The 16,662-nt window shown below is 38.1% G+C and overlaps 1 protein-coding gene across 1 annotated transcript in view; it reads left to right on the top strand.

Annotated features, from left to right (window-relative positions):
• Positions 1-16,662, top strand: part of Cmtr1 (Cap methyltransferase 1) — a 378,564-nt gene that overhangs the window by 64,571 nt on the left and 297,331 nt on the right. The window lies entirely within an intron of this gene.

Here is a 16,662-nt window from a genome sequence, read left to right on the forward strand (position 1 = left end):
TTAGATAAGTACCAGATCGACATAATAGAAGTGACTGAAACAAAACAGACAAAAACTAGTGAAATCTTTCTGAGCAATAAATACAAAATATTGTATTCAGGCAATGACAATCAAGGAAAAGGAGTCGCCATAGTATTCAACATTAAATATGAGGTTAATCTTCTTGAATGGCAGGCAATTTAAAGTAGAGTGATGTGTACCTGTGGTCCAACAGAATTCCTCCACTTCTATCTTAGTTCTAATTAAGGTAGAAGTGGAGGAATTTTTAGATGCTTTAGAAAATGCAACTGACACAATGAAAAATTAAATCTTGGTCCTTGTTGGGGATCTAAATAGCAGAGTACAAAATGATTGTCAGACATACAAAAATATTTTGGGAAAATTTGGAGAAAACAGCTAAGCTAATAATAATGGCAAATATTTGTTGGATTTCTGCTCAGGACATGGACTAATTATTATTAACACAATGTTCCAACATAAAAATGTGCACAAGTTCACATGGAGAGAAGAAACGAGGAATAAGAAAAGTCTCATTGATTACATTATTGTTGATAGTGATGTTCTCTCCCTAGTACAGGACACTAGGGTGTACAGAGGATTTGAAATTGGAAGTGATCACCTTTTAGTCTTCTTGAACAGGATAAAATTGAATTTCATATTAAAAAGAATAACATGTTAGAAAGTTTTAAAGTGAATAAAAGTTGAGTAGCTCTCAGGTGTGAACTGTAGACTAAAATACACAAACATTATTCAAGAAAAAATGAAAGCATTTGAGAACAGAAACCAAACCTTGGAGATTCAATGGCCAACCCTGAAGAAAACATTGATTGATTCTGCTAGAGAGGCATGTGGTGAAGTTGTCTGTAAGGATAAAAAAAATCAGAACTCCCTGGTGGACACAGGAAGTTAAAGAGGCAGTGAAGGAAAAGAAGAAAGCACATCAAAAGTTCCTGACAAATAAGTCAGCTTGTGCTCTTAGAGAATACAGAGACAAATGTAAGAAAGCTAGACTGTGTAAAACTAGCTGAACAAAAGTCATGGGAAGACTTTGTTAAGGAAATAGGGAATAAATATCAAGAAGGTGGCAAGATATTCTGAAGGTTGCTGAAGGAGTTCAGAAATGGAGATAAGAGTGCTGTAAAATGAATTAGAGATGATAAAGGTGATTATTTAATGTATAGAGTGATTACTTTCTCTTTTTAGCTTACACGGTGATCCGAATGCATTTTTGAAAATTATGAAGACAACTACCGTGTTTGAATAAAAACTTTAGTTTAATATAACTAAAATCTACATTCGACGTTTCAACCTTTATGTCAAGGTCATCTTCTGGAGCATACAACTATACACAGAAAACAAGCTATACTACAATCCCAGGTTTGTTAAAGATAATGACCAACCACTACAACAAATGTTGCCTCACCTCTGGTGAAAAAAGAAAAAAAAAAATTATACATCAATGCTAGAGTCCTATTATTAGTGTTATCCGTTGGTTATAGAAATACGTTGGGCTCAACAACAACAAGTATCTATCTATATACGTATATTTTAACATCATAATTATACTTGTACATTCCAGCCAGGTGGTATGGAATGGTTTCTAATACTAGGTGAAGATTGTCTAGAGTCCTGACTTATGTTGGATCTTATATATTAGGTAGGCTGAATGTATGTTGGTGAAAAAAAAAAAAAAAATTATACATCGATGCTGGAGTCCTATTATTAGTGTTATCTGTTGGTTGTAGAAATACATTGGGTGCAACAACAAGTATCTATCTATATACATATATTAACATCATGATTATACTTGTACATTCCAGCCAGTTGGTATGGAATGGTTTCTAACACTAGCTGAAGATGCATAAATAAAAAGATATATTAGGTAGGCTGAATGTGTGCTATCCAGATCTGCGGAATTTTCATGCCATCTTTGTTGTTGATATTTGGGTGGTTTATCAGGATTTCACAGGCTTCCTTAAATTTCCTTTCATACCAGGTTTTTGTGTAGTGTAAAGAGCGAGTGCTTTTCCAGTTGATTTGGTGTAAGGTGTTGAGCTCGTGGTCTGAGAGGCCTGCTTCACCATAATGGTTATATTTAATGTGTCTAATGTGTTTTTTCTTGCATATAGGGATTGTCCGTCCTGTTTCACCAATGTACGGTAAGTTACAAGTGCAGCAGATGCAATAGACTCCAGGATGTGCTAATGGGAGGAGAGGATCCTTAGAGGAGTTGAATATGGGTTTAAGTTTAGTGGGTGGTTTAAAGGTGGCATTGAGGTTATACTGTTGTAGGATTCTGTTGATTTTTTCCGATAACCCTTTAATGTATGGTATAGCTATGGTTTTACTGTAATCTAGATTCGTTTTTGTTGTTGTTTTATGGAGTATTTTATTAATAGTATTTTTGTTATAGCCATTATTTATGAATGTGTCGCTGATGATTTTTAGTTCTCATTTCAGGGCTTGCTGGTTAGAGCAAATTGTTGTAGCTCTGTTTTTAAGGGTGTTAATGACTCCATATTTTTGTGGTGGTGGCATGAATTAGCATGTATGTATTGAAGATGTGTGACTAGTGTGTCTAGGAACGGGAGCAAATTTTGATTTTCGATTTCGATGGTAAATTATATGCGTTCGTGTTGTTTGTTCAGGTGGCTAAGGAATGTGTTTAGTGTTTTTTTTTTTTTTTTTTGTTGTTGTTTTTTTTTTTTTTCAGTGGGAGCCAGGCCCAAGTGGAGATACCAGGCATTAGCAAGGTCATCTCTACCTAATTTAATAAAATGGTGGCACACCGTTTGGCAACTCCTATAGATAGAGATGACCTTACTAATGCTTCTGCCTGGTATCTCCACTCAGGCCTGGCTCCCACTGAAGAGAGCTCAATAAAGGTCGAAACTAATCTGGGTAGTGGCCCTTCCCTTAATGCATAACATTATATATATCCGCAAGGAGATGTGTTTTGCATTATGGGAGACTGCAGACAAGAGTATACAAAAGAACATGCATGTAGCTCATTATTTTATATACAAGGGTGATCTGAAAATTCTCAATCTCGACCATACATGGCAACACTATCACCACGATTTTTTTTTTTTCGAAGTTGGTACATCTGTCATAAGCATCCATGTGAAATTGCAAGTCATTCTATCAAGTAATTTGTTTTATACAGCTGTCTGAAGCAAAATTGTTTTCGACAATTAAGAAATGGCTATACATAAAAATATAACGGAAAAACTCACGTAGAAAAATTATTTAATGGTATAATTTTCGCCCGTGTGTCACAGGCATCTTCAGTACAATTAGGCACAATTGTGCCTAATTGTACTGAAGATGCCTGTGACACACGGGCGAAAATTATACCATTAAATAATTTTTCTACGTGAGTTTTTCCGTTATATTTTTATGTATAGTTATGTCTACTCACGGTTTACCTCTTTTAAAACTTAATTAAGAAATGGGCTGCCAAGTTTAAACGTGGCTGTACCAGCCTTGAAGTTGATCCATATGAAGGAAGTCCAAAAAGTGTAACAACACCAGAAATCATTGATCAAGTGCATAATATGGTATTGGATGACCGGCGAGTCAGAGTGCGTGAAATTGCTGAGACTATCGGCATTTCAAAAGAATGTGTAGGATATATTTGGCATGAAAAAATAATGAAAAAGCTTTGTGCAAGATGGGTGCCGCGTTTGCTCACAGCAGATCAAAAATGCACTCGCATGAAAATCTCTGAACAGTGCTTAATTATTTTAATAAGAATAAAATTGATTTTGTTCGTTGATTTATTACTATGGATGAGACTTGGATTTACCATTACACACCAGAATACAAACAGCAGTCAAAACAGTGGACAGAAGCCATTTGTTCAGCTCCAAAGACAAAGTCGATTCCATCAGCAGGAAAGGTCATGGCATCGGTGTTTTGGGATGCTAAAGGTATTTTGTTTATTAATTATCTTGAAAAGGGTAAAACAATAACCAGGGAATATTATTTCTTTATTTTAACCAGACTAGACAAAAAAAATTTGTGAGAAAAGACCTGCTTTGCAGAAGAAAAAAATCATCTTTCATCAGGACAATGCACCTGCCTACAAAGGTGTTTTGGCAATGGGAAAATTAAGGGATCTGCACTATGAATTGTTGGAACATCCACCCTATTCCCCAGATTTGGCTCCCTCTGATTTCTATCTCTTCCCAAAACTAAAACATTTCCTTGCTGGTCAGCATTTTTCTTTGAATCAAAAGGTGATTGCAGCTGTAGAGGGGTATTTTGCAGATCTTATTGAGAACCACTACAGTGACGGGATAATGGTGCTGGAGCATCGCTGGAATAAATATATTAGTCTTATGGGAGATTATGTTAAAAAATAAAAATAATTTAGAAATTATGAATTTGTTTTTTCATTGTTAGGCTGAGAACTTTTCAGACCACTTCATACAAATGGTATGAGTATCTGAAAGAAAGGGATAGAGTTTGTTGCCTTGGTCAGTATGTTGGGACCTCAGATTATAGGCATTAGTGAGAGCTTTCTATCAGAATAAAACATACTGACTGGTATCGAGTGTAAAGGGTGCACCATTTTTAGGAAGGGTAGACTGGATAGGAAAGGAGGGAGCATGCTTTTAATGATGTCAGATGACATGAGTCCTGTTAGTGTTGAGAACTATGATTATAGTCCTAGTAACAGTATTTTATCTGGCAGTGAATATGAAGCCATCTGGTGTCAGTTGGAAACTAACAAGATCGTTACATAGTGGAGTGTTGTTCAGATATGGTAGATCGGTTGTTAGTGATGCATCATCAAATAGAGATGGTAGTTGCAAAAAGAATAATCATAATGGAAGACTTTAATTATACAAATATTGATTGGGTAGTAATAAAATCTCATGAAAAGAATGAAACTGAATTTATTGAGCTGTTGCAGAACAACTTCCTCAAGAGCATGTGACGGAACTCGAGGTCAAAGAGTGTTAGATTTGATAATAGTGTCAGAGGGTGTTTCAGTTAAAGCCATAACTATTCTACCTCTGGTTGGTGACAGGGATAATCCAATACTCACTTAGGAAGTGACTAAGTTTATGACTGTTCCAGTCAGAAAAGGTTATATGCTGAACTACAAAGCAGGAAATGATAACCAACTGAAGAGTATACCGAGTTTAGTGGAATGGTATCAGTTGCTGGATGGGAAGAATGTCGACCAGTGCATTAGAAGCATTTAAAAAATACTTAAATGATGCAATATCAGAATGTGTCCCAAGAGTTCAAAGAATAAATAGGCTAGGGTTCAAACGAATGTGTAATCTTATTAAGCAAGAGATTTATAAGAAACTGATGATGTGGAAGGAATATTGTCTGCATAAGGATGATTATCCTTATGCAGACAATGTTCCTGTATGGTCATTATGAAAATTATAAGCAGCAAGCCAGAAGAGTCACAACTATTGTAAAGAAAGCTAAGTCTGAGTATGAAAAGAAACTGGCTTTGCAAACTAAAGACTATCCATCAGAATTCTATCAATATGCTGCAAGTTAAAGAATGAATATGAAAGAATAACTCTTCTAAATGCAGATGGTGTGAGGGTAACAGATGCAGAAGAGGTTATTCAAGCATTGTGAGTGCCCATTTTGCTAAAAGCTATCAACCTGGTGTATGCAACATTCAGTTCATTGCTACCTCTTCTGAAGAAACTCAGGTGTATGAAGAGGAGGTATTAGAGCTGTTGCACAAACTGAATAAGAATTCAGTTAATTTTACCACCTATGCTGATATCAGCACGGGTGGTAATAGAGCGTTCAACTGAACTGACTGTTTAATTTGAGTCTTTGAACAGAGAAGATTCTGCAGGAATAGAAAGAGTGTGTGGTAATCCCATTTCACAAGGGCGTCACAAAGAACAGTGTATCTAACTATCGACCGATCGGTATCTCAGGAGTGGTGGTGAAGATTTTGGAAAAATTGGTAAGGGTTCGCATTCAGTAATGGGTTGACAGTGAATCTCTACTTTGCAATGAGCAGCATGGGTTTAATGAGGGAAGGGAATGCTTTAGCAACTTGCTTAATTGTATAATAATGTTACCATTGAACTAGACAAAGGGAATGGATATACACCATGATACTTTTGGATTTTGCTAAGGATGGAAGACTGTTCCATAAATTGGAGAATATGGGTTTGAATTGTAATATATTAGTATGGTTAAAAGTTTGGCTGACTGACAAATATCAAAAAGTGGTATACAGGGGATGTGATTCTGCAAGATCTAAGATGACTAGTGGTGTACCACAAGGATCAGTCATTCATCTGCTGTTATTCACTCTGTACATTAATGATATTGGGAAGGATTTGACAGGCAACATGCAGCTAGTTGCTGATGATGCAAAGATAGGTAGGGTAAAATGGATTCAGTTCACTGTCAGTAAATGTCGTATTATGTTAGTGGGAATATGCAAAGAAACTGAACCGGCTAGGGATCTTGGAGTGTTAGTAGATAGGAAGTTGAAGTTCAGGGAGCCATGTAGCGAAGATTGCAAATACAATCCAACTCAAAAGATAATTGTAATGCTGAAATGAATGTTCACATGTAAAGATAAGCATGTCATTTTTCCTCTTGACAAGATCTTGATAAGACCTCGCTTGGACTATTGTGCGTAGGTCTGGTCTCCTGGTTTCCTTTGTGATTCTGATACAGTGGAGAAAGAGTGTCAAAGTGAAGTTCAAAGACAGTTTTAGAAGAGAATTTCAGAGATATCCACCAATGCCACTTACCAATACTCAAATTAGAGATAAGTTTGAAGCAGATTGAACTGTTCAAGACATCCAGAAGCAGCATTCCAGAAGACTGTGGATATTCACAATAGAAAATGAACTGCTGGAAACTTGCTGACAATCTCCAAGAAAGTTTGTTTGGTCAGTGGCTCATGAGATAGGAATATCAAAATCGACTGTTCATTGCATTTCAAAGCTTACCCATTGGAAACATATTATTCCAACATTAGCTCATGCTCTCAATGAAGATGATCCTAACCAGAAAGTGGAACTTTGTGAGTGGTACCTAGCAAAATGGGCAGAGGATACGCAGTTTTCAAATGAAATTGTTTGGAGCGATGAGGCCACATTTAAATAAAATCGCCCAATTGATTGCCACAATTGCGGCTGTGAACTTACCAGTGGTTATAGTGTGGTGTGGATTGTCAGCTTTGGGCTTAATTGTGCCATTCTTTTTTGACACGCTGTCACTGGTACCATTTGTTCAAACTTGCTGCAGAAATCACGTGCCATGCATTCAAGAGAAGTTTGGTGATGAGGAAGAGTTTTATTTCCAGCAAGATTGAGTACCTCCCCCCTACCATTGTGATGTGTGGGCCTATCTTGATGAAAATCTGCCAAACAAATGGATTGTGCAAAGAGGTAATACTGAATCCCCCCCCATGTTCACCAGACCTCATGCTGCTGAACTTTTTTATGGGGGGGGGGGCATCAAAGATAAGGTTTATTGCACAAAACTGGCAGCAATCAACGAATTGAAAACAGCCATTGAAAGGGAATGCACCCAAATACCAAATGTAATCACTCATGATGTCTGCAATTCTGTTTGTCCATGTTATCAGCAGTACTTGGACCAGAATGGCCATTGATTCTAACACTTGCAATAACTTAAAATGACTCTATATTTGTCTCCTTTAATCTGGATTATAAAAGAAGATTTTGTGGAAGCTGAAGATCTTGTGCATGCAGGAGACAAGGTGGAAGGGCAATAAAGCAAAGGAGCTGGTGGAGGGATATAAACTGTTTTATAGCGGTGTGAATGAGAAGGGAAGAAATGGAGTTGGAATTATCGATAAGGAGCTGAAGGGTGGAGTCTGTGAGGTGTGCTGGAAGAATGATTGAATTATGAGCGTTAAGCTTGAGATTGGAGGAAGTGTGGCTACGCCCCACAAGTAGGTTGTGATGAGGAGGAGAAAGAGACATTCTAGAGAGAACTTGACCAAGTAGTAATGGGAATCCCTGATGGTGAGAGAGTGATCGTCGGAACAGATCTGAATGGTCATGTATGAAGGCGACGAAGTGGTGAAGAAAGGGTTGGTGAGTAGTGGGTTGGATATAGTGGTGAAAGAAATGAAAGGGTTGGAGTAGTGGTGAAAGAAATGAAGAAGGTAAAAGAATCATAGAATATGCTGTCGCCTTCGATCTGGCTATAGCTAACACGTGGTTCAAGAAGAGAGTTGGGCATCTGATAACCTATAAGAGCAGGAATAGAATGAGTCAGATTGACTATATTATGTGCCATAGGAAACATCTGAAGGAGGTGAAAAACTGTAAAGTGATTAATGGAGAAAGTGTAGCGGCACAGCACAGGTTGGTTGTCGTAGACTGTGATATAAAAGTGGAAAAGAAGAATAGACAGAAGTGGCGAATACAGAGGAGAATAAAGTGGTGGAAATTGGAAGCGGAAGGGCCAAGGAATAAGTTTAAAGAAAAGGTATTGAAAGAAATGAATTTACCAGTGGATGTGGAAGAATGGTGAGACGTTAGTAGTTGGAATATTAGAAAAATTGGAGAAGAGGTGATTGGTATAACATCAGGAAAGGGACTACCTGAGGATGAGGCATGGTGGTGGAATGAGGAGGTACAGTTGGAAATCAAGGAAAAGAAAGAGACAAAGAAAAAATGGGACATGACTGGAACTAGAGCCGACAAGGAGGCATATAGATTAGCAAAGAAAAATGCAAAGAGAACTGTGGCAAGGGCGAAAGCGAGGGCAGTTGATGAGATTTATGAAGAACTGGAGAGAAATGGTGATGAAGCTCAGTTGTTGAGAGTAGCGAAAGCCAGAGGCCTCGAAAGACATAACATCAGTCAAGCAGATAAAAGATGCCTCAGGAGTAGTATTACAAGAGGAGGACAAAATCAGAGGAAGATGGAGAGAATATTTCCGTAAACTGCTAAATGAGGAGAATCCGAGAGAGAGAGAGAGAGAGAGAGGTGTGAGGATGGAGAGGAAAACGAGAGACCGGTGCAAGACATAAGTAGAGAGGAAGTGGATTGGGTACTGAGAAAAATGAAAAATGGAAAGGCTGTGGGGGCAGACCAGATACCTGGGGAAATGTGGAAAAGTGAGGGCGTGGATATGTTATGGGATCTGATGAGGAAAATAGCCCAACAGGAAAAGATACCAGAGGAATGGAGGAAAAGTATTCTCATCCCAATCTACAAAGGAAGAGGAGATGTTCAAGACTGTGCAACTATAGAGGGATCAAGCTGATGTCACACACATTGAAGATATGGGAAAGAGTAATTGAAAGGAGGATACGGCAGGAAACGAAAATTGGTGAGAAGCAGTTTCGATTTATGCCAGGACAACGGATGCGATATTTGCGCTAAGGCGATTGATGGAGAAATATAGAGAGATGCAAGTGGAGCTGCACATGGTGTTTATAGACCTGGAAAAGGCATACGACAGAGTGGCCAGGCAGGAGGTATGGAGGTGTATGAGGAAGAAGGGGGTGTCGGAGAAGTACGTGAGGTCGGAGAAGGAGATGTATGAGGGAACAGAAACTCAGATTAGGTCTAGTGTCGGCATGACAGAAGGGTTAACCATTGTCATAGGGCTACACCAAGGGTCAGTTCTGAGCCCTGCCTCTTTGACCTGGTCATGAATGTACTAGTGGAGGATGTCAAGGAGGCACTGTTATGACATAAATTATCCTTTGTCTTTACTATCCTCTCGACTCCGCCATTTATGTTATTGCCCTTATCTTGTTTGCTATTTCTTTACTTAATTAGTTATTTACCTTTTATCTACCCTTTCTTAACTAATCCAGTATTCTATCTATCTAAAATTCAAACTCGTCCAACACTGTACCTTACTTATACATATTTATCCGTTATAATTTAAACTCTACAATTAAATATTCTCTCCTTCAGTGCTTTGCAGTCCTATTGGCCTCTCTATGTACTAAACAAACAATCTGAAGAAGTTCACCCTATAAGTATTAACACATTTATATTTATACTGCGCCAGCTAATACCTAGGTAGAAAGGATTCTTGTTCAGGGTGACCCCTTTAGAGAGTTACTGATTATTTGATCAAGCATAAATTTACCCCCCCCCCCCCCCGCTTGTCCTTTTTCTCTCTTACAGTCGCGGCTTACTTATTGCATTAGTATTCATGGGTTTATCCTGCTTGGTTCGTTGTTATTTTTATGAGCGGTAGTTTTGAATTCATATAACATAGGCAGATCAGGCAAGTACATGAATGAAACAATTTAATGAGCTTTAAGGTGATACACTATAATACATTTCAAAACAGGATAATATGGTTGCACTCAACTCAGATCAAAAGCTCTAATTAACTTGTACTTATCACACATATTAAATCTCAATAACCTTAAATACAATCATAAAGTAAAATTCATAGGCTATCATTAAGCCATTCGGATACACATGGCTATCAGTGAACACATCAGCACAATTACACTTTTAGTTTAACATAATCTTGTATCTATTCGGCCTCTTGGGCAAACAATTCTTAACACTGTTTCGGACACGTATCTAGTTGTAGGCTACTCTTACAGTTCTTTAAGTTCAGTCCAATTTAAACGTTCACACAGGAAACTCACTCTCTTCTTACAACTGGAATTGGTATTTCAAAAGTCTACATTACCATTTCTATCCTTGAATTCTTAACTTGTTCCCACCTTGTCTAATCATCAAGGCCTTCAAATGTAGTCGCTTTGGAGGATATCTTCCGTAGATCTGTGCGAGTAGAGTCTCTGCGGGAAACATGGGAGGTGGCACGGTAACGTCGCCTTGAATGGACGGCTCAATTTAGTCCCTCCGTCGTACGACAACATCACAGCTATCCTAGAACACAGACATAGCTTGGCCCAATACAACGCTACGACGGACAAACTAAGTGCCTTCCGCGACTGGCCAGGAACTTCCCTCCTACGACGAGCAGGACCACTCCGAGAGATCAGGAATCCAGGAAGGAAAAAAGATCTCGAATCTTCATGCAAGGCCTTTTTGTTTAATTTTCTCCTCTCGGTAAATCTCGATATTTGTGATACGTGCCAACTCAGTCACGTGTGTCCACGTCAATCTCATTAGCTCCCTCTATTATTTTTTTCGCACGTGTGTCTACCTCCTATTCCTGGAAGATGCTTAGGTTTCCCTTTCCAATACTTTCATAATGCAGGACGGTAAAAGTGACCCTTGAACCCTGACTCACAGGCTTTACTATTTCAGTGCAAGAGGCTGGTTTTTCAAATGGATTTTGCCAGCTTACATGGATTTCTATTATCAGGCCCATACTTAATACAGATTATATTTAAACACTTTATAGAATTTTATACAATTCCTTAAACTTTATCTTGACTTTTATTCACAAACAACTTATTTTTTCTATTGCCAACGTTCCATGTTCGCTGCCTGAGTAGAATTAATGTTGTGACCTGAATACTTTAATATAAACCTTTTTAATGCTTATTCAGGACACAACAGCACCATGGAGCATGCTGTTTGCCGCCGACATTGTTCTATGCGAATCATCCCGAGAGAAGCTTAAAATACCCTGGAAGAGTGGAGAAAGGTATTGGAGGAGAGGCGTGAAAATTAACCAGGAGAAGACTGAATACATGTCAACGGGGAGCGACAAGGATATGATCATACAACTTCAGGGTGAAAGGCTAATTTCAGGGAAGAAATTCCAAGTACCTTGGGTCAGTCGTCGAGAGGAATTGTGACCTTGATGAGGAAATACAGCATCAAATAACATGTGGCTGGATGAACTGGAAGAAGATGAGCGGGATCCTGTGCGACAAGAGAGTGAGTTGTAAGAGGAAAGGAAAGCTGTATAAGATGGTGGTGAGGCCGGCGATGCTTCATGGCGCAGAGACGTGGCCTATAACAAAGGCACAGGAGAGGAAGATGGTGATGCGGATGTTGAGATGGATGAGTGGTGTGACAAAGGAGGACAGGATAAGGAATGGCTACATCAGAGGGACGGTTAAGGTGGGACCAATTGGCAAGAAGATACAAGAAAGTAGGCTGAGGTGGTTCGGACATGTAGAGAGGAAGGGTGAGGAGTATGTTGGTAAACGAGTGGAGTATATGGAGTTGGAGGGAAGGAGGAAAAGAGGCAGGTCCAAGCTCAGGTGGAGGGATAAGGTGACAGAGGATCTTAGGGAGAAAGGATGGAGTCTGAAGGATGCCCTGGACCGGAGAACTTGGAAGAGGAAGGTTAAAGATCGGTGCGCCGACCCCGTTTAACATGGGATAAGGCATAGTGAAAGAAGAAGAAGAATCGGATTATAAAACTTAGATGTATCTTAATAAACATTGTATTTATAATTATTCAAAGTTTGTATACATTTTTTGGGAGGGACACCCTGTATTTGTATATATGTTTGTTTAGAATGTGCTGAATATAGGCTTGCTTCCATTGTGGATAAATGCCATCTTACTATAAAAGGATGTTAAGATGATACAAGATGAGTGATACTTCCTGTCTAGGTTATTTAAAATTGTTCTGCTATATGTCTTTCTGGTGAATGGCCTTGAGAGGAATGTTGCACACCAATTCTAATGTGGTAGAAAATGATTGGTGTTAGTGGTATCTGCAGAAGCTGGAAGAGAAGAATAACCAGAGGACCAGTGTTTTTCTTAGTGTGTTATAGCAGTGCCAGTTTGGTGAGAAAGCGAGAGAGAGAGAGATGGAAACATTGATGACCTTTACAGTACCAGAAGGCAAGTGATCTTTGCATACCTTTTACATATCTTTACAGTACCAGAAGGCAAGTATTTGGTCCTTTCATAGTCAGATTTGAATTTGTTAATGTTTGTGGTTTGCATTTGATGCATGCTTCAGTGTAGTTGCTGGAGTTCTTGTCTCAAGCCATTTGTGGCATGCTGAATTTTCTCTAGGACTGCATTGGCATACCCTTTGTTAAACTATGGCTTAGATTGTGTGTGTGTGTGGTAGGGGGGGGGGGATGCATTTCAGCAAGAATAATTTCTGTAACTCTCTCTGAGCATTGGAGTAGCTGTTTAGATCAGATGAATGGAGACAATAATCCAACCATGGAAAGGAAGAGTGGAAGTACCAGAACTCATTCTACTTGGTGCTGTTGTAATTCTGAAGGATACAAGGTTAAAAATGGGTGAGGAAAAAAAGCTTTCTGGGGAAGAGAGAATTGATTATACTCTGGCTTATAATATAGGCTTCTTTCCATTGTGGATAAATGCCATCTTATTATAAAGTGTTAAGATGATAAAAGAGTTTAGTATACTCTGAGTTGCCAATAAGAAAGGTTGACATTTTTTCTCTGAATATATATATATAATGAATTTTTTCTCTCAATATATAATACAAATAATCCAGATGGATTATTTGCATTAGGTCATTGTTCAGGATTTTAGGTATTTTTGAAGGAACTTTTCTTTTTTTTTTTTCTTTCTTTACTTTTTTTTTTTTTGCAGTGACATATAATTTTTTCTCAAGAATTCTTAGGGCATTACAGATGTAGTTTTAGAGACAAATATATGTAGCATAATAGAATAAAATTCGCACATACCTTTCCTTGGATGTTGTAGCCTGTCTTCTTTCTGCAGTGTGTATATGGTGTTGAAAGGGGAGTTGGCAATGTGGGAGAATTAATTTGCAAAAACCCAGGTTTTTTATATACATATATTATATATAAGGGTGGGCAGAATGCTTTTTTTGTAGGGTGGGAAAAGATGAAGGGGGTGAAATTAGAAACTGTTTTTTAAGGGAAAGGTTTATGGGAAAGGGGGAGGACCCGGGATAGGGTTGACTGGGTGCGAGCCGTTTCAACTGCATGGGTCGTCTGAACCCATGGAAGAAGTGGATGATGTGTTGTGTCGGCTTGGTGTTTCTGCCTTTGAAGTGTTTGTGTTATCGCCTATTGGTCGGAGTTGTGACTCCGACCAATAGGCGATAACACGAACGATTCAGAGTTTTTTATGTTGTGGAGCTTCCAACATGCGAAGACTATGTAGAGTCCGTGGACGTTGATTGAGTTCTCATCACATTTTATGGATATCATTTCCGATATTCTAAGCATTGTTTCATTGTCTTGTCTGTCTATTATGATGGCCTTGTAGATTTGCAGGGTGTGTTTCCGTTCAAGGAGTGAACTGCTATTTCTGTTTTCCCTGTACTTTGTATTCTATTTTTCTTTTTGATGTTGTGTTTTTTAGTGTTTAAATGTTCTGGAATCGGGATGTTACAGTCACGGAAGTGTTCTTGTAGTCTTGCCCATAAAGACCTGATGATAGAACCTGTGTAGGTGATATCACAGTCTTTTTAGCAGGGAAATTTGTAGACCACCTTGTGGTGTTCTAATATTTCTATGTATCTGTGTGAGATTTAGTGTGTTTTAGAAGGTTTGCCAATTTTTGGTTTGTGGTGAATACCAGTTTGTATTCTGTATGTTTAAAAATGTATTTGTAGGCTTTGTATGTGCTCTGGATGTATGGCAGTCTGATGATTTTACCCAATAACCAAAACAAACTTCCCAACACAAAAAATCATCAAACTGCCATACATCCAGAACACATACAAAGCCTACAAATACATTTTCAAACATACTAACTACAAACTGGTATTCACCACAAACCAAAAATTTGCAAATCTTCTAAAACCCACTAAATCTCACACACACAAAGAAATATTAGAACACCACAATGTAGTCTACAAATTTCCCTGCCAAATAAAGATTGTGATATCACCTTCACAGGTTCTACCATCAGATCTTTATGGGAAAGACTACAAGAACACTTCATTGACTGTAACATCCCTATTCCAGAACATTTAAACACTAAAAACACAACATCAAAAAGAAAAATAGAATACAAAGTACAAGGAAAACAGAAATAGCAGTTCAAGCTCTTGAACAGAAACACACCCCACAAATCAACAAGGCCATCATAATAGACAGACGAAACAATGCTTAGAATATCGGAAACGATAGCCATAAAATGTGATGAGAACTCAATCAACATCCACTGACCCTAATAATCTCAGAGTGTTGGAAGCTCCAGAACATAAAAATTAGGTCACAACTCCGGTCAATAGGCAATAACACAAGCATTTCAAAGGCAGAAACACCAAACCGACATAGCATCCACTTCCTCCATGAGTTCAGACGACGACCCATGCAGTCAAAACGGCTCGCACCCTGTCTACACTGTCCCTGGCCCGCTTTTCCAATAAACCCTTTCCCTTCCTCTGAAAAAACAGTTTCTAATTTCACCCCCTTTTTCATCTTTTCCCATTTTCCCACCCTACAAAAAAACGTCCACCCTTAAATGTAACATATGTATATATATTATATAAAAAAACCAGTGTTTTTTCAAATTAATTTTCTCACATTGCCAAGTCCACCCCCCCTTTCAACACCATAACAGCAGAAGTATACACACCGCAGAAAGAAGACGGGCAACAACATCCAAGATAAGGTATGTGCGAATTTTCTTCTATGATACTACATATATTTGTCTCTAAATCTGCAATGCCCTAAGAATTCTTGAGTAAAAAGCCAATGACATTAAAAGTGGGGCATTCCTAAACAAAAGCAGGCAAAATAGCTGTAAAAAAATTAGCTTTTAAGAGGAGTAACATGGGAGTTTTCATAGAAAAAATACCTATAATTTTTTTCTTCCCCCCCCTGTAATTTCAGCGAATAGTCAAACAGAAGAGATAATGCTGTACTTCTGTTCTATATTATTATTATACAGAGAGAGACATCCATCCTATCATTTTAATTCTAAGGTTCTTCCTTTTCAAAATGCACAGATGATAATATAACATTCCTTCCTTTTTCTACATAGCTTACTGTAATAAACTGATGAAATGATTATTTATTTATAACTTGGATGTATATATGGTAAGGATTTTGAAAACTCTTAAAGTGCACAAAAATGTAAACAAAAAAATGTAAATATTTTCTTATGTTTTAGGAAGAACTTGAAATATGCTTTAAAAATCTATTTTAAAAAGAATATTTGCATAAATTCACCCTCTGTCCAAAAAAAACCAAACTTTTGATAGAAAATAAAACACAAGCCAATTATAATAATGATTCAAATAATTTATTTCAATCAATATACTCTCCCTCAGCTTCGATACAGTGTTTGGCATGGTCAGTTAATTCGTTAAATGAGTTTTTTACAGCAGTTTTTGGGATACTGTTGAGGTTCCTGGTTACTGCTGCTTGAATGTTTTCATTGGTGTCATATCGCTTTCCTTTCATCAGTAAATGAAGTCAGGGGAAGAGAAAGAAGTCACAGGGTGCTAAATCAGGTGAATACGGCAAGTAATCGAAAACACAAACTTGGTTTTTGCTCAAAAACTGTCTCATAATGTTCGAACGATGAGATGGTGCATTATCGTGCAAAAGTGATCAGCTGTCTGCATCATGATATTCATGCCGTACATGACAAATTCTTGCTCTTGATCGCTTCACAACTTCAAGATAAAACTCGCCATTGACTCTTTGGCCAGGTGGAATGAATTCTTTATGGATAATGCCCTTGGAATCTTGGAAACAAATTAGCATTATCTTTACTTTTGAGTTCTCCAAGCGACTTTTTTTGGATGTCCCTCTTCTGGTGGTCTCCACTCAGCACTCTGTTGCTTTGTTTC

The sequence above is a fragment of the Typopeltis vanoorti genome, chromosome 10 (assembly GCF_054136105.1).
Source record: "Typopeltis vanoorti isolate ZY-2024b chromosome 10, IOZ_Tvanoo_1.0, whole genome shotgun sequence".
Taxonomy (NCBI): Eukaryota; Metazoa; Arthropoda; class Arachnida; order Uropygi; family Thelyphonidae; genus Typopeltis; species Typopeltis vanoorti.